The 25,215-nt window shown below is 45.4% G+C and overlaps 1 long non-coding RNA gene across 1 annotated transcript in view; it reads left to right on the top strand.

Annotated features, from left to right (window-relative positions):
- The window catches only part of LOC147684116 (uncharacterized), a 44,222-nt gene extending 19,890 nt beyond the window's left edge, over nucleotides 1-24,332 (top strand). The window contains exon 3 of the long non-coding RNA XR_015301078.1: nucleotides 23,418-24,332. This is a non-coding gene — a long non-coding RNA (uncharacterized LOC147684116). The remainder of the gene's footprint in view (nucleotides 1-23,417) is intronic.
- Nucleotides 24,333-25,215: the final 883 nt, after the last annotated feature.

The following is a 25,215-nucleotide window of genomic DNA, read 5'->3' as shown; positions in this document are numbered from 1 at the left end:
CGCATCCTCTTACCACGCATCCCATTCCCACGCATCCCCTTACCATGCATGCCTTTACCACGCATCTCCTTACAACGCATCCTACCACGCAATCCCCTTACCACGCAATCCCCTTACCACGCATCCTCTTACCACGCAATCCCCTTACCACGCAATCCCCTTACCACGCATGCCCTTACCACACATCCCGTTACCACGCATCCTCTTACCACGCATCCCATTCCCACGCATCCCCTTACCATACATGCCTTTACCACGCATCTCCTTACCACGCATCCTCTTACCACGCATCCCCTTACCACGCATCCCCTTACCACGCATCCCCTTACCACGCATCCTCTTACCACACATCCCCTTAGCACGCATCCTCTTACCAGGCATCTCCTTACCACGCATCCTCTTACCACACATCCCCTTACCACGCATCCTCTTACCACGCATCCCCTTACCACGCATCCCCTTACCATGCATGCGTTTACCACGCATCCTCTTACCACGCAATCCCCTTACCACGCAATCCCCTTACGACGCAATCCCCTTACCACGCATCCTCTCACCACGCATCCCCTTACCACGCATCCCCTTACCACACATCCCCTTACCATGCATGCCTTTGCCACGCATCTCCTTACCACGCATCTCCTTACCACGCATCCTCTTACCACGGAATCCCCTTACCACGCATGCCTTTACCTTTTAGTTTCGTGGTAAAGGCATGAACGGCAGGGGCGTATGGACTCAATGCTCAAAAACATTATTTCAAATGAAAATAAAAAGAATGCCAAGCTCGATATTACCCAATTTACCGAACTGGTGCAACGTAATCATATTGAAATGATAATATGCAGTATCAAAGGTTAACAGGATGCATTGGATCTTTATCAATTGAGCATACATGCCGATTAAACTGTGAAATGTAAAATGTTGACAAATCCTCGATAAAACTTCACGCTTTGTCATACGAAACTCACAGTACACATAGAGAACATGTGCATGTTTGCAAATATTCCAGCATTACAAACTAGCACGTGCATGAAATAAACAAGATACATGCTGAGCTGGAAAATGATCAGGCAGACCTGGCAGAGCAGAGGCAGCATTACCACATCACATGTTGTGACCTTGTGTGCACTTCTGATAATAAAGGGAAGTACATGAACCATAAATACGCATTATTGTGCGGGTATGAGATGCAGCTCCCTGGGCGACTACCTCGCGTGCGTGCTCATCTCTTCAACTGAGTTTCTGCAGAGCCACCAACAGCTGAAACACCGTGCTTCAAAAGCAAGAGGTATGTAGGCAAATGGAAGTTTACTACGTGCAGGTAGGTCTGCAATCAGAGGAAAACCCATAGAATTCCAAAAAACGTGCACTAGAACGGTAAAAAAAATTGCAACCAGTTACGTGCACAGACACGCTGATGGAGTGGCTGGCAGATGAGACCTAGAGCTAGAAAGTGATGCGGTGTATTGAACGTGCATAGCAGGCAAATGGGAGGACAGAGGCGTGAGACGGAGGTGAGGCGAAGGGGGTGGGACAGCAGGCGGTGAGGCGGGGACAGGTAGAGAGTCACTGGGGAGAAGGCGAGTTAAGAGGATGGAACAACGGGGGCAGAGAGCCAGGGAGAGGGCGGAGAAGGAGAAAAAGAGGGCTGGTTAGTTTCCCATTGATGAAGTGCCTCCACCAGCCAGGGCTGGTGGGGTTCTGGTACACAACCTAAAATGTCGCTGCCTTTCAGGGTGAGCAGTACCCATTGAGACAGAGTGTTAGTCCGAACAACACAAAGCTAAGCAGCTCATTGTCATGCTTAAAATGGCAATAGGCCTTCCAAACCTGCCACAATATGAGGTACACAAACACTACCACCCCTCCTAGCCCCTCAGGTACGCCTCAGAGAGGTCATTTATTGAAATAACCTAACAGATCAGAAAGTAGCCCTGGTCGGGGGAGGAAAGGGTAAATGGATGAGGACAGGCAAGGTCTGTGGTGAGGAATGTGAGAGACGAAGGTGGTCAGCGAGGAATTTCTGGTGTTTCATTCATCCCCCGCAGTGCAGGCCTCTCCTGAGCTACAGCTAAGTGCAGCATAAAAATAGGTAAAGTAGCACCCCTCTCACAGGCGGAGCAAAGAACAGCCTCTCACTTCCCATATCGCACCCTCTCATTTTTTGCAGAAAGGCTGCTCCATTCCCATCGAAAAGCCTTTCACCCCCAACAAAGAGGCCTCATTTCCCACAAAGGCAACGTATGTCACACTAGAGAAGTCTATCAATCCACAGTAACCTCACTGGACTCAGACGCCTCTTGCTACCTAGTCCTAAACATTACCTTAATCTCTTTTTCTTTTTATGTCACATTTCGTTTTTATTATCAGAAACTAAAACCTTAATGTATCCAGTGTTTTATTATAGGAAGTTTTCTTAGCATTTTATTATTTGTCATTTGCGTAAACCCTGATATATACATACCCAGTGGGTGCACAGCTCTGCCAGGATACAAGAACCAGGATCTGCGTGCCACCTGTGCACATAGTGTATCAATGCACGTCAACCCTCGCTTGCCCATGCCCTGTGCCTATACAGTTCTGCTAGGCTAATTAACAAACTGTTTAAACACTGCACACAGTGCTAGTGTGCTTCAACACTCACCTGCGCATACCTAGTGCATGCACAGCCCTGCCCCATAACACAACCATGACCTGCACATAACATGCACACACAGCTCTGGTGTCAGGGATACTGTACTGGGCCCTGAACCGGAAGTAGGCTGCCGATGCGGAGACAGTATGATACGAGGGACAGAAAATTCAGCTTGGAGCTCTCAGGAACCCAAAAGGGAAGGCCCCACTCCACACCGCCTGTCCCCAGACCAGTATTGATGAGGCAGCAAGGGGAGGGATGATCCTGACCAGAAACAAAGGCTGTTGATAGGAGACGACAGGAGGACAGCGGGGGAGACTGACGCTGCAAAGCTTTCTTTACTCGGGCGACGACCTCTCCTCATAATATGTAAATAGTGGCATCCCGCCTCCCCACACTCCCACGCTGAAACCTTACCTGCACGGGTCACATCACACTTCGCTGGACCTCTCGTCTTTTTTGCAGGCAGCTAATCTATTAGCTCATAGTTACCACGTCCTTCATGACGCACTTTTCTCAAAACAGTACACAAATAAACCAACACGAAAAAAACGAGCGCAGCTAGGGAAAACAAGCAACGGGGGGGGCGGGGGGGTGAGAAAACGAGCAACAGGGGGGCGGGTGAAAAAAACGCGAGCCCAGCCAGGAGAACGAGGCAACAATGATAAAACCGCACGCACCAAAAAAAGACGGCACTGCAGAGCAGCTTCGCAAGTAAGCTACTGCCCGGGCGCCATCTTCGGAGAAATGACCAAAACAAACCTTTAAAAAAAAAAAACACCGCCCACCGCCGCAATGACGTTCTAAAAGGGGCGGAGAGCGAAAAAATCGCCGGAACGCCCACGAATCTGCTCCGACAATGACGGACAGATCTCTCTTCCAATGGCTAGCCTCCATTTATGGAGCTAGCCATGGAAGAGAGAGGCGGGACAAAGCCCCATACTGGTAAACCTAATAAAATGATTTAGTTTAGTTCAGAACTTCTATCGCTTTCGAGCTGCTATAACATTCAAAATAGAGTCCCTGGTGGTCAGAGAAGACCAAGGGATGCAGTAATTGCTCATATTGGGGCCTATTTTTGAAGAGGGCTTTACACACCCACGAATGCTCTTCACTGAGATCTTGGAGGAGATTCTCCTGCACCTCTTATGAAACAATTTGTCCTCTATGATGGATAATGTCTGTAGCCTTCCCTCTCATTTTAAGGGACAACTACTTGGAGAGGAGAGACAGATACAGAAGGGGGTGATCAGCATGGTTGACATGTCCAAGGAACTGATTCTCTTCAGGCGGGATCCCTGACAAGGGTGAGCTCGTTGACCTCGAGCCCACTCCCAGGCCAGTCCTGCCATTACAAATTACTGACAGCAGTCCACTTCTGACCGCTGGACCCCTCCGGAGAGTCACTGAGGCAAGGCTGTCCTAGTCCCTGCACCAACATCAACGTGCACCCGTTTATCACCACGCACTAGCAAATGGAAAAAAGCAATGAGTGGAACGGGAAATCTACTGAGCTGACCACTTCTGTCAAATATTAGATGCCATCAAGTGCAGTCCCCTGGCATGTCAGCCATCCAGCCAAAGAAAACATTTCTGCCACAGATACTTCTGGCACTCGGTCAATGTGCAATATTCTGCAATGTAAGGGGTAACTTCCGTGACATGAATGGTGCCTTTCCTGGGCATACACATGTCATCTGCATGATCTGACAGTCTGTTCTTGCATGGAAGGTGGCTTCTGGGGATTTCAGTGATAAGTACATTTACTTAACTCATGCTGGAACTGCTTGTGCACCTGGGAAATGGCATCACAAATGCAGTCAGTTATAACTGCACCGCATCCCAATACAAAACATGGGACTAAAATTGACTGAACGCCAGTATGTCAAGTCTGCAATATTTTCAAGGTAAACATATTATCATTAATGCTATCATCACCGATCTCTTCACCTTATGTGATGACAGACTACCCTGTCTGAAATGACATATAACAGAGCACACTCACATATGAGGGTCATCATTGAGGAGACTTTTGGTATCCTAAGCAGCGCTGTAAATGTCTCGATCATACAGGTGGCGGTGCCCCAGTACTCCCCAGAAGTACTGTGCAAGATCATTGTAATCTGTTGTATGTTCCACACATCCCAAGCAAAAGGGCTTACAAGTAGACCTTACCAGACAATGGGTCTTTTCTACCATTGCATTCAGGCTCTAGAACAACATCACTGTATCCATGAAGACTGCACCAATGCTGCTTCAATTTAGGAAATAGTTGAAGACTCATCTCACGTCACAATGTATTAACCATCCACAACTCAGACTTCTCTCCTGATACTCGCTGACTAAGTTTGGCTTTGACTACGTGCAAAGCTCCGTTGGTTTTGGGTAGGTGTGTGCTTCGGAAACACCATATACATACATACGTACCCACACATGAACTATGGCCCCATTCCAAGTTCCGGGATTGGGACCCTGAATCGAGGCCAAGGTTGCAGGTGCATGACTGACTATTGGCCTCACATATTACTTGTGCTGCTAGTTTGGTTGCTTCATCACAGTTTTTGGAGATCTTTGAGTAAATGCAGAATTGCGGGATATGAAACTGACTACGTACACTATCCACTGCTTCAACACCATGATGCCACATCCAAGCTTGTCATTCTAATGTAATATGGTTTAATTTAAACATAATGAGGGCCATTGGACCCACTGGAATTATGCAATTTTACAGCCAAATCATCTCCTACATATGCATGGATTTGCTGCATTTGCCTGACCTTTAATTGCGCCCCCCCTGGTGAACAGCAGCACTTGGCTACTGTTTGCTTGACAGAGTAGGAACATTCATAAAGCTGTGACATAAACAGGCATTCTTTATGTTACAAGTTAAGTAAAGTAACAGTAAAGAAAAAAAAGGTGATCTAGGCAACTTAACTTTAGGAACACCTTTAGTTTTATGGACATCCAGCACTAAACATGTAAAAACATGATAAACTCTCTGCAAACTTCAAAAAAGTTTCTTTTACTAACATGCATGAGCATTTTACCATAGTAGATCAGATTATATCACTGCATTGAGAGGCCTTTTTAGCAGTGATTGTTTTGCAACATGATCTTGGAAACATTCATGGTTCCGCCATTCTGAAAACAATGTCATTAGTGAACCAAAAGGCAAGTCATTTGTCAGATGCACCATACACCATGTGTGTAGCCTTGGTTGTTGTATAAATTGAACCACATTATAGTTTATTAAATAAAACACAAGAAGGTTTTGTACAGCACTCATCTTGAACTCATATATTTTAAGGGGCCCTTTTGGTATTCACAATGGATATTTACAAGTAGTGTCCTTTGTGAATACAAAAAGTCGTAAAGTTAGACTTTCGTCTCAGTTTACCTTTGTGAATCGGGCAATACATGCCTGCCTCTGTGAACCCTATCTCAATAAGGGCTAGGAGATCGGAACTGCGAGGTTGACCGTAAGGGGGAAATACAAATGTGACTGTAATAAACAGAAGACTCTCCTTTTTCTTTTAAGTAGTTTAATGAACAAACAAGAGCACATCCCATGCCACGGTAGTGCCAGGCGCAGCTCCCCACCAACTGTCAACCCACGGAACCTTGAGCTATGATGAGCTCACTGAGCACGAGAGCGTCAGCCATGGCTCGTGTCAAATAAGTACATAACACCACATCTCCCCCCTTCTTTTTAAATGGAAGCTAAAACAATCCTACCTCACCTATAGATAATGCCCCACCCAACCCCAGAACAAGAATATAAAAATGACATTTAAATAACATTTTGTTATGAGGAAGGACCAAAACAGAAGCATGACCTGTGATAGTTTACACACACACATACTCATGTAGGTATCTGGGTGGATTCCTCTTTCTTACCACTCTCCTTTCAAGTAATACGTCAGCAGGTGAAGTATCAGCAGCAGGGCCGGAACACCCATCTCCCTTCTGAAAACACTCTGCATGATCTTCACCTTGCCCCTCGCCAGCAGTTTTTTGTGCACAACCTGACTCAGTCGCACCCCCTACGGTTTCCTTTCCGCTACCTCTTTGATATAATGCCACCCGTCTAAGGTTCAATTTCTGTGCATTTTCTAACTCAACCCAATTTCCCCCATGATCCGTCACCTTGAAAGGTCCTCTAAATTTGGTCAAACTGCTACTCACACCACCACTTCGTACTTTGACCCAATCTCCCACATTGATGAATCTTGCCCTCTGTGTGTTTCTCAAAACACTTCCCTTTGCATGTTCAGATGTACTTTCTCGCATCCATGAAGGAACCAGCTCCGATAAGCCCACAACATGTCTTTGACGGCACTTTGAACAGACAAGCCCACATTCACTGCTAATTGCATGGTCCCTTTCCCCAATTTGTTAAGCCTTTTCACCAATTCATTTCCTTGAGGATTATACAAAGAAGAACACACATGTCAAATTCCTAATTGCTCCATGAATATTTTCATTTCCTGCAAAATAAGCTGGGTTTCATTACCAGTAAGTAAAATGGAGGGTATTCCATTTCTCTTAAAAACCTCACTCAGCATCTAAATAGTGTGTGTAGTAGAAATATTTCTCATAAAAACATTTCCAACCACTTAGACTTGGCATCACCAAAACCGCAGGAAATTTCTCATGCTCAGAAAGCATACCAAACGGCCTAACAAAATCAAGGCAAAATTTCTCCCACACACCATTGGCTTAAGTCACATGGTGCCCTTCAGGCAAACAACCCAAACCAACCCTCAGCCGCTTCTCAGACCCCTTGCATACCTCACGTCTCTCAATCCATTCCTTGACCTGACTGTCTATGAGGGGCCATCAGTTCTTCTCATGCAAACTCTTGATTGTCATGGTTTGCCCTAAATGCCCTTCATGCGCCAACTTGATCAATTTCACTATGATGACACAGGGTGGTACAAACCTTTCCTGTCTTAATAACAAATGATCATCATGTATGGCTAATTCATCCATCAGCTCATAAACGACCCCACACCTTCCGGAACAGAGCTCTCTCTGCTCAATCCTCATGTTACCATCTCAATAACTACAAGAGTGAAATCCTGTTTCATGGCACGTATCCACTCCTTTTCAGAAGTAGACCCCAATTATTCCTTTGTGACTTCATCTATACTTGCCACCACTTACTCAATTTCACTTCTTCAACCTCAGCTGTTTTGTCTGGCAATCTGGACAGGCAATGAGCCACTTTGTTCTTCCACCAATTCTTAGCACCACCTGGACCCATGACCTTAAGCACAGGTTTGTGATCAGTTCTTTCAAGAAATGCAGTGCCTCACAAGCATACCCTGAAATAGTTAATTGGCCATACAACAGCCAACGCAACACGCTCTATAACGAAATAGTTCAGTTCCATTTCAGTCAGGGAACATGACGCAAACGCCATGGTGTGTTCATCCTTTCCATACACTTCTGCGAGGACAGCTCCAATTTCCACAGCACTTGCGTCCACAGTAACAGTGTCCCTGGCCTCATCTCTTGAGTCTCACCATCTTCTCCTTGAACGCCAGGCGGGGTTTCGTGCACACCACAGCACCGAGTTGGTGATGCGCTCGGTGCTAGATGAGCTTAGGGGGATGTCTGACAGCAAAAAACCGAGCGCCCTGATACTTTTAGATCTTTCAGCGGCGTTCGATACTGTCAGCCATACCCTGCTCTTGGATAGACTGGCCAATTTCGGGATTCAGGACACGGCCTTTCAGTGGCTTCAATCCTTCCTACTGGGAAGGACACAGCGGATTCAGCTGGGGGATAGTTTATCGGAGGTGGGTAACTTGATGTGCGGAGTCCCACAGGGCTCCGCACTATCCCCAGTATTGTTTAATCTTTATTTACAACCATTGATTAACTCCCTGGCAAACATGGGTTGCCGCGTGTTTAATTACGTTGACGACACCCAGCTGCTACTTAGCATAGACAACGCGGTCTCCGCGCAGAATTACGCACAGGATATTCTCAGATTTGTAGTTAGCTGGATGACGGCAAATCTGTTGAAAATTAATCCTAAAAAAACTGAGGTTCTAGTGGTCTCGACTATAAGTTCCCCATGGAGTGATCTATATTGGCCCCAGGAATTAGGTCCCACCCCAACACCATGTGACAAGGTGAAAAGTCTTGGAATCAAGATTGACTGTGAACTGTCAATGGCCAGCCAGATTTCCTCCGTTGTGGGGAATTGTACTGGTCTAATTAGACAATTGCGCAAGTTAGTTCCTCTTCTCTCCCCGTCCATGCTTCGCACGGTAGTTTCTGCTACAATCATTTCGAGGTTGGACTTCGGGAACGCTCTTTATTTAGGTCTGTCGAAAAATTTGACCAATAGACTGCAGGTTGTTTTGAATGATGCCGCGCGACTTATCTTCAGACTCCCAAGAAGATCCCACGCCTCTCCTTTGTTACAGAGCCTTCACTGGCTTCCAATTAGGCAAAGGGCAGAGTTTAAAAGCTTATGCACGGCCCATAAGGCAATCTACGGGCAAGCACCTGCCTATATTAAAGAACGGTTGGAGGTCTATAAACCTGAACGAAGACTGAGGTCGTCTGATGCTCAGATGTTGGTTTGCCCACGGTTTAAACTAGCAACGAAGGGTGGGAGATCCTTTTCTGTTCTAGTTCCTCAAATCTGGAACAAATTACCCGAGTCCCTTCGCAAAGAAGGTAACCTCCTGAGTTTCAGGAAATCATTAAAAACACTTCTATTCAGGGAGGCTCTGGGTTCACCTTAGTCTGCATTATGCTACTGGCTCTCCGATCTGCTAAATAGTTGTTCTGTCCTTCGGTCATGAGCGCCTTGAGACCTGCCGGTGAGTTGGCGCTATATAAACCGAAGCTAACAATAACAACAATAACAATAACTTTAGTACTCAAACCTGAGTGATAGAGGGACAAGATATTTGCCTGGGCAATGCCATTTCTGACCTCAATAAACGCTTTTTTCTGCAAGTCACCCCACTCAAACTTTCTTCACTTTATCAGCAACTCCCTTAGCGGCTCAATCTTATGCTTAAAATCCCTGACAAATTGGGAATAGTATTGCACCAGACCCATGAAGGACCTGAGGGAATCACATCTTGTGGAACTTGGGAGTTAACAATGACATTCACTAGATTCGCTTTGGGCTTTACAAAATTTCCTGTAAATAAATGTCCCAAATACTACACCTACTTGACCAGAAACATGCACTTCTCCTTACGAAGGATCAGTCGAGCAGCCCCCATGCATGTCAATAACTCTTTCTGGATTCTATTATGTTCACTGACATCATCCTCAAAAACTAAGATGTCATCTTGGAAGACAACTACATTTCCATCCCAGAAAGAATCATCCTCATTAGCCTCTGAAACACACTGGCCACTGAACATAACCCGAATGGTAGTCATGTAAACTGAAATGTACCCTCAGTTGTAATGAAAGAGGTAAGATGTCTAGATTCTGGGTGTAACTTGACTTGGTGTTATGCACTCCTTAAGTCGAGCTTTGAGAAGTATTTACCCCTTGATACCATCAACACCAACTCTTTAATGTTGGGTAAAGGGAAACTGTCCATCACCACGCAATCATTCAGGCTCCTCAAATCCACACAGAATCTAAAAGTCCCATCTGGTTTCATGATAATAGCTCTGGGAGATAACCATTTGGTTGCTTCAACCACCTCTATCACTCCTTTCTCGAACATTTGTTGCAATATTTCGGTGACTTTTGGTCTGGCAGCTAACTGAACCTTTCTAGCTGTAAGCTACATGGGCTCAGCATTCTTCTTGATTTTTATCTCATAGATGTAATCTCTGGCCACTCTTAAATGATCTGTAAATACATCAGAGTGATGAGAAACCACATCAGTCAAACTGTCATCCTCTATCAATGCCACTTGAATTTCCGCCCTTGGGCTCACTGTGATATTAAGATCGTATTAATGTGGCCATCCCAGAATGGGGGGACCATCGACAGCCACAACATTTTCCCCGGGTTTGCCTTCCCACAATTTGAATCCGAGCAGACATGAACCTCAAAGCACCAATATCAGCCCCCTGGTACCTTTTTAGAGTTACATCAGATGCCACCAACTCACACTCAGGCCATGTGACCAGAAACCACCCCGTGGGAATAATCGTGTACAGAGAACCTGTGTCAATAATTAGCAACACATCCTTGTCATTAATTAAAAAAATTGCTTCAGATCTCCTTTTCTCACCTTCCAGATCAATTTATCTGTTAAAATCATCACTAACCCCTTCCTGTACCACTAAAACTCTGATCTCTGACTTGGCGTCCTCCACAGCCAAAACCTTCCTGTCCACCCCTTTAAACATGCGAGCCAAGTGACCCGTTTTCCACACTTAAGGCAGTCTTTACCCATGGCGAAGCAACGTTTTGAGGCCGCAAGATGATAATTGCTACCACACCTATAACAACAGCAAGGCAACGTCTTTCCGTGCCCCGAAGGCATGTTTTTGGTAAAGCTACTTTTGAAAGGCCCACTATTTGAATTTTTGCTTCTCAAGCATAAACGTGCTCCCTATCCTCATATACTAAAGCAATCTCAGACAGTTCATTCTAGAAATTAGTGTTTTTTAGTTCTTGCATGCATTTTTATGACTCCTCCCCCATTTTCGCGATTGCCATTGCATCCTTAAAAGTTGGATTTTTTGCGGCCCACAATCCCTCCTGTATTTTTTTACTGTTGCAATGCACAATCATTTGCCCCCAGATTCATGAAGAACACATTTTGCGATTCCTTAATAGCGAAAAATACCGATTCGCTATTAAGGAATAGCAAAATGCTATTCATCAAGAAATCCATTCAAAAATAGCGATTTCTAATAATTCCTTAATTGCGACTCGCAAATTGCGAGTCGCAATTAAGGAATATCTCCCCATTCATTCCTATAGGCCTAGAGGCCCATAGAATGAATGGGAAGACCATCTCAATTTGCTAATCGCAATTGGCGATTCGCAAATTGAGATTGCGATTTCAAGGGTGCAGGGGTGTCCAAAGGACACCCTGTTGCACCCCTGAAATTGATGTGTGCACATATGTTGCACACACACGCCCTTAGGGCATGTGTGTGCGCAACATGAAACTTTGAAAAATGCACTTTAGTGTATTTTTCAAAGTTTTTGCTATTTACCACGTAGATTAACTTCGCGTTAAATAGCGGCCCCAGATTGCGAATTCGCAATTTTTAAATGGTTCATGAATTGCATTTAAGGAATCTCAAATTGAGATTCCTTAAATGCAATTCATCGCAATGTAGCGATTTCTATAATTGCGATTTTTACATTTGGGATGATGAATCCCAAATGCAAAAGAACAATTGTTACTTACCTGTAAACAGGTGGTTCTCCAGTATTGGTGTCTTTCATAGATTCACATGCTTGAATATTCCCCGTCGTCGGAGTGGGAGTCCCACGGTAAATAAAATAGCAATAATATACTATATATATATATGTATAACAACATAAAAGCTGAAATATGTACCAGAAAAAAGGCATAACCTGCCTACACATATTTCTACATAGGAATGCATGGGAAAGGAAAAAAACATATGCAGTCTATCCTTGTCATTATGTTGGTCCAAACTGCAGCCAATCAGGCGACAGCAACCCTCTAAAAACTTCTCCTCAGAGCTCAGCACCTCAGATTTTCGAGCACGAGAGTGACTAAAGAGTCTGTGAGGAGAAGAGAGCCTCTAAGGGGAGGAGGGAGGGTCGCATGTGAATCTATGAAAGACACCAATACTGGAGAACCACCTGTTTACAGGTAAGTAACAATTGTTCTTCTCCAGTATTAGGGTGTCTTTCATAGATTCACATGCTTGAATATAGAGTAGATAGCAGTCAGTACCAAAGAAAAGTTTCCAAGTTACAAAGCATATGAAGAGACTGAAAATTATATGCATGGAGTACATATATATAGCAAAACAGTCAATGAATACTTGGAAACTAATAGGAGGAGGGTAGAACAGAGGCTCACCTTATTTAAAAAGATTACGAAGCACAGCTTGTCCAACTGCGGTATCCGCCTCATTCATGGCACCCAGACAGTAGTGTTTCGTAAACGTGTGCCTGCTGGACCACGTGGCTGCTCTGCAAATTTGATGCAGCGGGACACCGGCAAATAAGGCAGTAGAGGACGCCATTGATCTGGTAAAATGGGCTCTCATCGAAGACTGCAGAGGCTTACCTGCCGTTTGATGGCAGAAAGTGATGGCCGAAGACACCCAACGGGCTATAGTAGGTTTGGTAATTGGACGCCCTTTGTGAAAACGTCCATAAGCCATGAAGAGTTGGTCAGATTTACGGAACTGAGCCGTTCTGCTGATGTAGAACTTCAAGCACCGTTTGATGTCTAAGGAGTGCAAGCGTTATTCCGCAGGAGACTGTGGGTTAGCAAAGAAAGTCTTCAAAATAACAGGTTCATTGATGTGGAAATCTGAAGGTATTTTAGGTAGAAAAGTAGGGTTATTGCGAAGCACCACACAATCTGATTGAAACTGAAGAAACGGAGGATTGATCGTAAATGCATGAATGTCACTTACTAGACGAGAAGACGTTAATGCAAGGAGAAGAGCAACCTTCCAGGTGAGATACTTTAGGTCAGCTCTTTGTATTGGCTCAAACGGCGCTTTCATTAATTGTGTTAAAACGATGTTAAGGCGCCAAGCAGGAGGAGGGCGCCGAAATGGTGGAAATTTACGAAATAGTCCTTTGAAAAATTGGCGTATTATTCTAGAGGAACAGAGGGAGGTGGAGCCATCGTGGCGGAAGCGTGAAATTGCCGCCAGAAAAACTCTTAAAGTGGCATGAGACAATCCTGACTGAGCCAATTGCAAAAAGAAAGGGAGGAGCTGAGCAGGCGTTGCACGTATGGGATGAACACCGGCAGCAGCACACCAATGGCAGAATCTTTTCCATTTCAACTTGTAAGACTTTATAGTTGAAGGAGCTCTAGCCTGAGCAAGGACGTCTCGACATTCTTGTGGAATGGTTAGATGGGCAAATTCACAGTGTTCAGGTTCCAGGCTGATAAGCTCAGAGACGATGGGTCCGGATAGTAAATTTGACCCCTGTCCATGGAAAGAAGATCCATCCGAGGATGTAGAAGGATGGATTCGCACTGGGATAGAAGAAGCAACTCCGAGAACCATGCCTGTCGTGGCCACCTGGGAGCAATGAGAAGGATGTGGCAGGGTTCTCTCCGCATCTTCTAGAGCACCCGAGGCACTAGAGGGATCGGAGGAAAGGCGTAAGCAAACAGACTGGACCAGTTCATCAAAAGGGCATTGCCCTGTGACCCTTTGTGGGGATGCCAACTTGCGTGAGCTGGGCATTTCCGGTTCTCTGGTGTGGCAAAGAGATCCAGAGTTGGGCGACCCCAGCGATGAAAGATCATTTCGAGTGTTGGTTGATGTAGCTTCCACTCGTGGGTAGATGATCGGGATCTACTGAGGGAATCCGCCAGAAGGTTGGATATCCCTGGGAGATGAACTGCGGTGATTGAGATTTGGTGTTTGAGTGACCAGTCCCAAACTGTCTGTGCCAGTCGAGACAGTACCGGAGATTTTGTTCCGCCCTGCTTGTTTATGTAATGCATGCAGGTTGTGTTGTCTGTTTGTATAAGGACAGACTCTCCTTGAAGCATGGGTTGAAAAGACTTGAGCGCTAGAAAAATAGCCATGAGCTCCAACTTGTTGATGTGCCAGGCTTTCTGAGGCAGAGTCCATTTTCCTTTTATGGATAGATCCTGGAGGTGTGCCCCCCATCCCTCCAAGGAGGCATCCGTCGTGAGTGTGAGATCTGGAGTGACAGATAGGAATGACGTCCCTGCTGCAAGATTCACTGGCTGTGACCACCATTTGAGCGCTGTTTTCATGCGAGTCGTGACACAAATCCGATCGCTGAAGGATCCGGTGACCTGACGCCAGTGTCCGTCTAATTCTTCTTGAATGGGACGTGTCCGCAGTCTGCAATGTGGGATGAGTGCGATGCACGATGACGCCATCCCCAGAAATGACTTCAGCAACCGAACTGAAACGTACTGCTTTGATAGTAGAAGAGATACTAGACGAAGAATCCTTTGCTGATGTTCCAGGGATACAAATGCTTTTGCCAGCGTGGTATCCAATGTGGCCCCTAGAAAATCCTTCAAGGAGTTGGGCGTAATTGGGACTTTTCCAGGTTGAGAGACAGTCCCAAGGAGCAAAACACCTTCTGACAAAGGGATGTATGGTGAAACAGCTGTGCGCGAGATTGTGACTTCAGGAGGCAGTCGTCGAGATATGGTAAAATCTGGACACCTTGGAGTCGTAGATAGGCCATTACAGGAGCCAACATCTTGGTAAAAACTCGAGGGGCGGAACGAAGGCCAAATGGCAACACTTTGAATTGGAAATGTTTCTGCCCCACCTGAAATCGCAGAAACTGCCGATGACGTAGGAGTATTGGAACATGGAAATAGGCGTCTCGGAGGTCGATAGTAGTCAGGAAATCTCCGACTAAGAGCAAACGCAAGATCTCTGTAAGCGTTAGCATGCGGAAGGATTGACTCTTGAGATAGTGGTTGAGAGCTCTCAAGTCCAATATGAAATGAAATGATGAAATGAATGAAACTTATATAGCGCACGACTTACCCTGGGGCATCTCAGCGCTTGCTTAGGGAACCCGTCCTGGTATTCCCCTGTGAGATAACCCTGGCAGGGTATCCACAAGGTGAAAGCCAGGCATCCCACCGCGATGGGCCGTTGTGGAGATTAAGCAAGCTATTGCCCAGAGTCGCAGAGTGTGAACCCGTGAGTTGAGAAGGCACCGGAGCGAGAATTAACGAGTCCGTGGAATTTTGAGCCCAAGACCCGCCGAGGCGGGGAATTGAACCCTGGTCCCGGGCCGAACTCAAGCTCCAGGTCTGCCGCCTCTAACCCCTGAGCCACACGTCTCCATTCCCCGTTCTTCTTGACGATCAGGAAAAATCGGGAATAAAACCCCTTCCCTATTTGAGACTTTGGCACTACCTCTACTGCACCCTTCTGAATCAGAAGTTGAACTTGATAGAAAAGTTCCTTGATGTGAGGAGGTGGCGGCCCGGAAGGTGGAGTTGGAGGAGGGATTTCGACGAATTCCAATGCATGGCCCTTTTCTACAATGTCTAGCACCCAACGGTCCGAAGTGATGGAGGACCATTGAGAACCAAACAGGGAGATTCGACCTCCAATCTGTTGGGTTGAAGGCAAGTCATTGTCGTTTATTAGAAGATCCTCTGTAAGAGGTTTTCCCTCTGTAGGTCTTGGCCGGCCGTTGATGAGACGACTGTTGTCGGTTACTGGAGTAACGCTGGTTGTTTTGGGTAAAGGAGCGATATTGATTGCTTCCTCCACGAAAATTGGAATTGGTGCCTCGTCCTCGAGCACCCCGAAAGGGCTGTTTCTTAAATTGAAGATTTCCCAAGGCACGTGCAGTATCCGTGTCCTTTTTTATAGATTGTAATGCCTCATCAATGTGCGCTCCAAAGAGCGATTCGCCATCATATGGCATATCGAGAATTTTAGCTTGAACTTCCTGACGGAAGGAGGTGGAGAGCAACCAACCCTGTCTACGTAAGACAGCCGCTCCAGCGAGCTGACGGAATCCAGTACAGGCTACATCTACTGCACAATCAATCAATTCTTCAGACGTTCTTTCTCCTTCCTGAAGAAGTTGCAATGCCTCCGCCTTAGAAGCATCCGGAAGCAACGCCACATAGGCGGTCATATCTGCCCAAATTTGGCGGTCATATCGACCCAAGATGGCCATAGCATTAGCCGCTCTCACCATAGTGGAAGACATCGACGAGAACTTGCGCCCTATAGCATCAAGGCGACGGCCCTCACGGTCCGGAGGCGCTGTAATAGTGGATGCAGGATTCCGAGATCCCCGCTGAGCTGCCTGTGTAACAACCAAATCTGGCTTCGGCTGGCCAATGAGGCATGCTGGAGTTCCGACCGGCGCCTTATATTTCTTTTCTATTCGTGGTATTTCGCGTCTTCATTAGTTTCACCCCTTCAGTCCAGATGAAATCTATAATTGGAACAGTATGAATCTGTTTGAATGGTTGACTCTTGAAATCGTAAAGGAAGCAATCTTCCTCCCTTTGAACTCGTGGTAACTTGAAACGCTGAGCCGCTCTGTCCATTAACTGATGGAAGCTGGCAATATCGACCGGAGGAGAATCCCCTGGCATCACTTGAGATGGGGACGGTGTTTGGGCCCGATAGTCATCCCACTCCGCCATGTTATCATCACCTTCCACATCTGTAACATCTCCTTCTTCTCGATCAGGTGGGTTCTCCTCATCCTCATCAGGATACACAGTTGTGTGTACTTGAATTGATGTATGTCTCTGAATGGCAGCAGGTGGTGGAGGTAAGGAAGGAGCAGCTGACGGCTCCGCAACAGGGGTTAAGACTGCGGGAACTGTAGACACTTGTGGTGATGGTGGGAAACGCCTGTTATAGTTGTCTAGTATACTTTGGAGGTTAGAGATAAGCGACAAAGGTAACGTCGCAGTCGGAATTTGTGTTGGAACCTCATCCTGTTGGCCATACTGCTCCTCCTCATCATTACTGAACTCCTGACACTTTATGATTAAATCTGATGGACTATGAGCCTCAGTGAAAGATTCATGCACATCTTCTTCAGACTCCTGATCAGAATCTGTAGCAAACAAAGGTGAGGGAGGCAGTGCATCACCAGGAAGTGCCAGTTGATTACTTGGAACCATACTACGTTTTTGAATAGTGTCAACATTGGCTAAACTGCTTGAAGACAGTGGCAATAAAGGTAAAGATGCAAACATAGACGGCATCGTAGACGGAACTGTCTTTTCTAGATTTTGAGACTCCATTGTCGATGGTAATCCTTCCGTCGATGGATCTGTGGTCTTTTTGGTTTTCGTCGACGAAACCGTCGTCGACGGTGACTTCGTCGACGAGGCTGTTGTCGACGGTGACGTCATCGATGGCAATGGTACCGCCGACGGAACCTTCATCGACGTAGACGTCGATGGGACCTTCGTCGACAGCAATGGCTTCTTCATCTTCTTCGTCGACGGAGCAACGGTCGACGGAACACTCGTCGACGGGACAGTCGTCGACGGAACACTCTTCGTCAAAGGAGTCGACGGAATCAGCATCTTAACACCCTTCGTCGACGATGATCTAGCCGTCGACAGTGGAGGTTTCTTCGTCGACGACGATGAAATTGGAATAATCGACGACACAGTCTTAGAACTGAGAATTACCCTCATCGACGACGAGGGCGTCGACGAAAGGGCTGTAGATGATCCAGAAGCAAGCGTCGTCGTGACTGTCGTCGTCGATTTCGAACCAGAGACAGGCAATTTCGTCGACAGGACTGTAGACGGCACCGTCGTCGACGGAAAATCAGTTTTCTTCACAGAAAAACCTGAGGAAGTTGCAGCAGGAGCCTGAGAGCCAGGTCTTGTGGGCCCAAAAGTGGTAGGAGGTGGTGAAGAGACCGCAGGAGTCAAGGAAAGAGACATTTTCCTCTTTTTCAGAAATGGAGAAGGCAACTCCTGAACACTACCACGTTTGGAGGCTGCTTGGGAATGGCCAGAAATAAGGCTTTCAGCGTCAGAAAGCACATGATCCTTATCCTTAAGCCTCTGAAGCCAGAGGAGTAAACGGCCTTCCCTGTCCTTTAAAGTCTTTGTGGAGAATGTTCTACAGAACTTACAGCTTCCTACCTCATGGTCCGGGTAAAGACAGTAAATACACTTACTGTGTGGATCCTCTGAAAAAAGTCTTAGCTTTCCACATGAAGAACAAGCTCTAAAAAGAGACTTCTTACTTGTAGACATGTTGAAGAACCAGGAAAAACCTGAAGCAAAGAGAAAACTGAGCAGAGCTCAGGGAGACTTCCTTACACACGACGTGCGGTAGAAAATCTGAGGTGCTGAGCTCTGAGGAGAAGGTTCTAGAGGGTTGCTGTCGCCTGATTGGCTGCAGTTTGGACCAACATAATGACAAGGATAGACTGCATATGGTTTTTTCCTTTCCCATGCATTCCTATGTAGAAATATGTATAGGCAGGTTATGCCTTTTTTCTGGTACATATTTCAGGTTTTATGTTGTTATACATATATATATATATATATATATATATAGTATATTATTGCTATTTTATTTACCGTGGGACTCCCACTCCGACGACGGGGAATATTCAAGCATGTCAATCTATGAAAGACACCCTAATACTGGAGAAATAGCGCTCGCAAAGGACCAGATTCTCAGAATCTGGCCCTTTGCGAGCCGAATTAACTCTGATGAATCTGGCTGTTGGTCTCTTATAATTTTCTCAGTCATTAAACCAAATTGACATTTTGCAGAGAGTTCTCTTAAACTCACCACAAAATCATCTATGGATTCTTCAGTATGTTGTGGTTGCATGTAAAATTTATGGCAGTGCTTCACAACATTAACTTGTTTAGCAAACCTGTTCTGTACATGTAAAATGGCCTCCTTATACACATTCTCCACCTCCTCCCCTACGTTGTTTCTAGCAGGGGGTAAATATTCAATTAAGTGCTGACCCTCCTTGCCCAAACACCCCAATAATAATTCTTTCTTCATGACTGCTGAGAAGCTAGCACCATCTAAGGCTAATAAATAGTTTTCAAAACCCTCAATGCAGTCCTCTCACTGAATAGGGGGTTCACCTGACATCATGAGGATGGTTGGTGGCAGTACTATGGATGCGTTGATCCTCATGTTAAAATATTAACCTATTGTAGTGCCCACAATACAACGAACCACAGTCAGAAGTGAACCACGATCTGTGAAGGTAAAATTAGCCCAATTAAAACCTTTTGAACTGTCCAATAGTGTGCGTGTCACTGGCCTCTAGTTGTGTGCCACATTTGTGAATTCTGCTGAAGTCCACTGCAACCTTTAACCTTCCCTAACACCAGATCTCTTTCCACGATTTAAGTGTGCGTATCACTGATAGCAATCAGTGACACATCTGAGACGCCCGAGAGCGCTATTAAAACTGGCTGCGGATAGGGAACGTGTCACTGAAACTCAATTTATAACCTTGTTTTCAATTTCCCAAACGCTGTGTGAGGAAGTTGCTGCCTCATCCTCCAGTCATTGACATGCTCTGCAGGGTGTGCGCATCACCCAACCTGACTTTCTCACAGTTGTACCCCACGCTAAGCAGCGGTTGCCACACCAGCCTCCCATGTCTCAGGAGGAACTTGTCTGACAAAAAGATGAGGTTTGGCGCTGCACCCAAGGTCAAGACAAGTGCCAACCCTGACCCTGGACTTTAGTTACTTCAAGGGGAACCTCTCCGAGACGAGACAAATTCTCTTTAGCAAGGCAGGGTAAGTCAAGAATTATGCTTTCAAGGCAAATATTACCCTGGTAGAGATGTCTACTTGCTCATACATCTGGCTCCGAGTATTGCACATCAGGTAAGTCCACGTATGGTCCAGGGAACCGCACTTCAATTAGCCTTGCAGTTTCCCTCAGTTCCGCTCTCCTCATCAAATAACATGGGTTCTTGGATGGGTAGGGCTCTCGTTGTTCTTCTCCCGTAGTACTCCAAATGCCTGGCACGCCACAGATTGTAGCAAAAAAATCGTAATAAACGGAAGATTCTCCTTTTCTTTTAAGCAGTTTGTAGTGAGGAGGTCCATGCAGGAAGGTTGTAATTAAGGATGATTTATTCATGTAGGTAAAACGTTGAATAGTTCCAGACAACAAGTAAATAAGTTGTGAAGGAAAGCCCCACCAGGAGCAGCCAGCCTGCTGCTCAGCCCATGCTCAACTGTCACTTCACCTCTCTGTGTCCCAACATTCCGAGGCACATCATGACTCTAACATTCTATTGAGCACAGGGCATAGGCATTGGCTGAGCAGGAGGTGTAAAATACATTACAAATGCAGGATACTACATAGTTTAACCCCTCCCATGCCCATGACGAGGTCAGCTCGTCATGAGCCACGGTGCTCGTGTGCTCATGACGAGCTGAGCTCGTCATGGCAGTTAGAACGCTCGCACGCTGGGCAAATTCCCTTGCTGTGCGAGCGTTCTAAAGAAACGGGTGTGGTCATGGCGAGCTCAGCTCGTCATGAGCACACGAGCACTGTGCTGCATGACAAGCTGACCTCGTCATGAGCATGGGGGCGCTGTGCGCGCCGCCCCCAGCATAGCGGGGGAATGTGCCCAGCAGGGAAGGGATTTATGAACAAATGAGAGCACATACCACGCCACGGTAGTGCCAGGCGCAGCTCGCCACCAACCACCAACCCACGGAACCTTGAGCTTTGATGAGCTCACCGAGCACGTGAGCGTCATTCATGGCTCGTGTCAAATAAGTACATTACAAAAGAGACATTTGGAGAGATAGTGGCAGAGAGAAATGTAATGGGGGAGGGGAGCTGCAGAACACCATTCTTACTTGTCCTTGTTTAAGAATAACGTTAATTTCAAGTATGTATAAATAAGTGCAGGTAAGGTTTTTTTTAGGAGTTCAACACTTTTATTGACAAATTCTGGGGTTGCAGAATATCAAGTATCCCTAATTTTAATTCCACCTCATGCCTCTATAATCCTACGCCCTACACTCCCTCTCTCTTTATCTCACTCTTTTACATTCTATTTTTGCTTTCTTCTTTTGTCATTGTTTTCTAACACTCTCTTTCTCCTTCTTTTTACCATTTTGGTCTGTCTCTCTTATTCTCAGTCAAACTCTTTTGCTAAAATATAAATCTCAGCCTCCAGAATTGGGGTGCCCAGTGCCCACCACGAGCAGCCACCACCACAAATTAAGCACTAGAAGAAAGTTTATCCCACATAACCAAATAATTCAGGAGGGAGATTGTAAATACTCCCCTGCCCCCCCCCCCCCCTTCTGAAATGCAACCTGCAAGTTTAAATATAAAAATTAAGTTTCTTTCCTGCAGAAAAAATAGAAACATACATTGTTGGAGTGATATGAATGTTCTGGTGAATATTCTGATATAAGATAGAATCAAAAGTTTTGATTAAAGTGGAATGACAAATACCCACTTACAAAGTTTAACTTTAATACATCTATTTGAGATTGTCAACAACACCTGCTACCAGGGGTGTGAGACAGCGGCCTACAACGCCCTGCATGCCCTCATCCTGCCATGCACCCCAGTCTGGCAAAATGTCTGCAGGCACCGACCCTATCTCTGCCAAGGGCTTTATTAGAACAGGAACTGTGTTGATTTCCTGCATACTTTGGGCACCCAAACGGAGGAAACCAGGGGACCTGCTCTTCATGCATGGAAGCCCTTATGACACAGTTCAGGATGCAGGATATGATGCACTGTATGGTGCGAATGGCATGTGTCACAATGCTGGCCACAATTTCGTGTGCAGGGCATGCTGTAGTATGTAGGCTGTGTTACACCTTTACAGGGCATGGCACACTAGGTTATGCTTGGTGTGTTTCATATTTCAGGGTGCTGGGCATATGGCAACGCCTAGATCAAGGGAGGCACAGAGAATAATGTATTCTCTCTGGTATGACGTAGTACATATGGGGCAGTGCAGACTTTTTTCACACTGCGTGATGTAATTGTAGGGCATTGTATAGGGTATCAATGCACGGTACCTCTGCAGACTTACTTTAGATTTACAACAAAAACACCCCACTGTGGGTGTCCCACTGTGTCTAACACTGACACGGACTTCACAGAAGGGTAGTTGGGATGGATTGGGATGTGGAATAGGCCCTGATCTGGCCAGTGCCCACAATTGTCTGGTTCCTAGACTGTGTTCAGTCAGAGAAAAGGCATTCAAAGCAGCTTTCTCGCGACCCGAGTCTCTAGGGATGCAGCTGGACTACAAAAAATGAATGTGAAATAAAAGATTTGCCGCTGAGGCCCCGTTTTACAGCTGCACCATTGGAGTTCTGAGCTGCCGAACACACCAGATCGCAGACATGCTGTTTGGTTGGCCATGACTGCTGATATCCTGTTGTCCTTGTGTGTCAAGGCAGGAATTTTATTATCCGCTTTGTAAAGATGTCTTTGGCTTTGCAGCAATATTATATCAATCCCTCCGAGCAAGCAAGAAGAATACTTGCAGACGGATTGTTGGGCACAGTGCAGCCCTCCCTGACTAGCTGGTGGTTCACAGAATCGCCCTCAACGAGTAATAGGCCAGGAATCAGCGTGAACTTCCTTTGACCTTTTTTGGTCACCAATCCCAGATGTAGGAGTTTCAAGTACTGCAACGTTTTCTTTTGGAAATGGCCATTGGTTCAGGTGGGTTCTGAACGGCTGAACTGGTTAATCAAGGCTGAAAATGGACTGTGGATAGTGTGTAACCTTCTGAAGGGAGCCTCACCTGGCGGCTCCTAATGGACTGTTTGCACAAGGGGCACAAGGGGCAGGGGCAGCACTGCTAGGCATAGGAGGGCCTCTGTCTGCAGAGGCAGTGAGGGAAAAGCCATGGTTATGAATGCTCCTGAGAACGGCCGCCAGAGGTTTAGATTATTTGCAAGCATTCCACCCACCACTTTTTGTGTGTTTGATTTAGAAAAGAGAGAAATGTACCCCTGTCAGCTATCCTCAATAAAATGTTCCACCATTATGAAGCTTCGGCATTAGGCGGTGTCTAGAAAAAGAACTATCTTTGGATTTTCATTATATTATTATTTTCTACTGATACGGATATTGAAATATGTTCTTGTGTTTTTACTTGACAGGTACTCGCCGAATGAATGTTTGAAAGTGTCACGCAGCTGTCTTTGCTGCACGGAAACAAAAATGATGGTGATATGGAAGAACCTGCCATGTATAATGGGAGGTTCCTATCTTCATAAGTACTATACTATTACTGGGTGCGCGTGCACCACATGTGGTGCTCTTAGTTTCGATGTGTCTGGACTGCCTCCAGTGGAAACGGCTGAAGCCTTAAAAGACTTTTAAGTCGCAGATCAAAAAGCTGCTGCATAGAAGAAAAGACAAACCCGTAGGACCCCTGGAGAATATAGCGGGCACTAACGGTGGAATGAAATGCTGTCAGTTAAACTTGTCTCAAATTTCTAAGATCTTCGTCAAAATGCAACTCTGTATTACTTTCAGCAACTTTGAACTTGTGCCAGAATAAAACTAGTATAAAGAGAAACCAGGTGCTGGTGTAATGGGCTGACTGACTCTACTCCTGGCTATTCAGCCCTTACGTACCACCAAGTTTGCATAACATTTTAATGTTCCATTAAGGGCTAGTCTCTGGGTGATTGGTTTTGGTTCCAACTGCATTAAACCTGGGTTGAGAATTCATGCATACATTGCAACATTGGAATGTTTTCCATCACTCCCAATATTTTTCAATCTAATTTCTTCAAAAAGTGTCAATTGTGATATGTATTGTAATTGCAAGTATAAAAAAGGTATGCACTGGATTTGTAGTGTCAAATTTTAATGCCTCCTGGAGCAGCGCAACTGGCATAGATACTATGGTGTTGTATTACAGCCTATGTGGAAACAGTGCTGTTTATCCCAGACATTACATTATTTGCTATTGAATATGGTGGTATTATAATCGGTGAAAGGGAAGGTTTCATCTTTTGATGCAGTTTAATCGTCACATAAAATGTTACAAAGTAATAAACTTTGTCAAGATATTTTTTGTCAGTCTTCTGTCCATGCAAGTTATGGGATCTAATGAATGAATCATCTTTCATAGATTTTCTGCAGCTGTTTGCGTGCTAAATGCTAACCATTGTAGTATGTATTCTTCAGTGTGCTTCCCAGCACGCCATAAAACATGTTTTTTCTTAGACATCATACGGTTAGATCTTCTGTTGCAAAGTCAACTCACAAGTTAGTGCAGGTTGGATTCCACCAGGGCCATCTGGAAATATGTTAATATCTTCCTCTCTCGTACATTGACTGTTTTTTTATGGTCCTATGTATTCAGAACTGAACTACTACATCTACACCCACTAATGCACACACTTATAGCTCCCAGCCCATCACAGTGACTGTATTTCGTTTTTCACTATTAAAAAGCTGTCTGTCCCATAGGCTGTCATTGGGGCTGCACTGTACCATTTTACATGTGTAACTTTCATTTATGACAAGATAGACACATGGAGATTAGGGTCTCTGAACTCAGATTTAATTAACACACCTTTTAGGAAAGGTGTTTTTTAAATTGTACGTTTGAAAAAGCCATTTTAAGAAAGTGTCATATGAACAATTGTTACTTACCTGTAAACAGGTGGTTCTCCAGTATTGGTGTCTTTCATAGATTCACATGCTTGAATATTCCCCGTCGTCGGAGTGGGAGTCCCACGGTAAATAAAATAGCAATAACATACCAATAATATGTAAATTTAAAACATAACAGATGAAAATACACATTAGAAAAAACAGGCAGTAAATGCCTAGACATAATTCCTCATAGGAATCCATGAATAGAGAAAAAACACTTGTAGCCTATTCCTGTCATTATGTTGGTCCAAACTGTAGCCAATCAGGCGCCAGCAGTCCTCCAGA

The sequence above is a fragment of the Lissotriton vulgaris genome, chromosome 11 (assembly GCF_964263255.1).
Source record: "Lissotriton vulgaris chromosome 11, aLisVul1.2, whole genome shotgun sequence".
NCBI classification, from domain to species: Eukaryota; Metazoa; Chordata; class Amphibia; order Caudata; family Salamandridae; genus Lissotriton; species Lissotriton vulgaris.
Note: the sequence above shows the minus strand (reverse complement) of the source record. Positions and strands in the feature narration are given on the sequence as shown.